Genomic DNA, 1,961 nt, shown 5'->3' with positions numbered 1-1,961 from the left:
AAAGAAAGAAAAGAAGAGAAAAGGAAGGAAGGAAGGAAGGGAGCCCTGAGCTAGCAGTTTAGCACACACAGCTTCCTCACCAATTAATCCCCTGGGCCTCCTCAGTACTTCTCAGCATAGCCACCAGTAAGAAGACTTTTACCAGAAATGAACCCTCAACGTGGAAGTTCTCAGCCTCCATAACCATAAAAACTCAATTTCTTTTCTTTATAAATTACCCAGTTTCTGGTATTCTGTTCTGAGCAACAGAAAACAGGTTAATACGATAGGTAAAGGTGGCTTGGTGCCAGACACATACACCTAAGGTGGCGGGTTCGAATCCAGCCTGGGCTCGCCAAACAACAATAACGGCTGCAACCAAGGAATAGCTGGGAGTTGTGGCGGGCGCCTGTGGTGCCAGTTACTTGAGAGACTCGCTTGAGCCCAGGAGTTGGATGATGTGAGCTGTGAGCTGTGATGGCACAGCACTCTACCCAGGGGGATAGCTTGAGGCTCTGTCTCCAAAAAAAAAGAAAAAAATAAATAGGTAAAGGTATTTCAATGAAGAATTTATTAGGAATGCAAACAATGTAACCCAATCTGTACCTTTATATTAATCTGAAATTTACTTTTTATTTTATTTTTATTTATTTATTTATTTGCAGTTTTTGGCCAGGGCTGGGTTTGAACCCACCACCTCCAGCATGTGGGGCCGGCACCCCACTCCTTTGAGCTATAGGTGCCGCCCATTAATCTAGAATTTAAAAAAGGAATTTCTTAGGCACATGTAATCGAGTGGTTAAGGACTTAGATGTCAGATGCCAGAGTTCGTATCCGGCTCTATCCTTTATACTTGTGTGATTCCGGGAAAGATACTTAGTTTTGGTTTCCTATCTACAAAATGAAAGTAATATGGAACCTTCCTTATAGGGTTTCTGGAATGATTATATGAGATAATAAAAGTAAAGGCGTTAGTTAACATAGCACCTGGCAATTAATAGGCAGACAATAAATGTTATCTATAATTATTGTTGCATTGTTGTTGCTACGATGATGCCAGTGAAGATAATGATGAGGTATCAGGCACTGTGCTGGGTATGGGGGACCCGGAGTTGAGTACAACAGTGACATGGTCCCAACCAGGAGAGGCTTTGTAAGCAGACTGGACTTCACTAACTCTTAGGGCCCCCTTGCAGGGTGATCCTCACTGCACTCCAAGCACTGTAAATCATTATTTGGAAAGTCAGTGAACATTAAGAGACCACAGTGAGATCCCACTTAGTACCCTTTCAATTGGAAAAAGTGAAGAAGTCTGATAATACCTAGACCAATAGGATCTCTATATGTTTGTTGGTGGTGGGATTGTACATTGGTAAATCCACACTGTTTGCCTGAAGACAAGACACAAGAACGTTCAGCCCAGCAAGTTCAAAGGAGTGGAAAACTGATAACAACCCAGATGTCCCTTAACAGGAGATGAAGTAAATATATAAGGAACATAATAGAGAGGATGAGGCCGGGCGCAGTGGTTCACACCTGTAATCCCAATACTCTGGGAGGCTCAGATGGGAGGATTAGTTGAGGTCAGGAGTTCAAGACCAGCCTGAGCAAAAGTGAAACGCCATCTCTACTGAAAATAGAAAAAAATAGCTGGGTGTGTCCACCTGTAGTCCCAGCTACTCAGGAGGCTGAGGCAGTAGTATCACTTGAGCCCAGGAGTTTGAGGTTGCAGTGAGCTATGATGACACCACGGCACTCCAGTCTAGGTAATGGAGTGAGAGTCTGTCTCAAACAAAAACCAAAGCAGAGAGGACTGTGATACAGTTGTGAAATCATGGCTATAGGCTACAGTATGGATGAATTTTAGCAACATAATTTTATGAGACACACTACATCCCAGAAGGCAACATACAGTAGGATAGTCTCCTAAGCCAGGGAAAAAATGACAAATCTAAATAATAAGCTTTTTAGAAAAATAAAAT

The sequence above is a fragment of the Otolemur garnettii genome, unplaced genomic scaffold (assembly GCF_000181295.1).
Source record: "Otolemur garnettii isolate 467f Iridium unplaced genomic scaffold, OtoGar3 scaffold00058, whole genome shotgun sequence".
Lineage (NCBI taxonomy): Eukaryota > Metazoa > Chordata > Mammalia > Primates > Galagidae > Otolemur > Otolemur garnettii.
Note: the sequence above shows the minus strand (reverse complement) of the source record.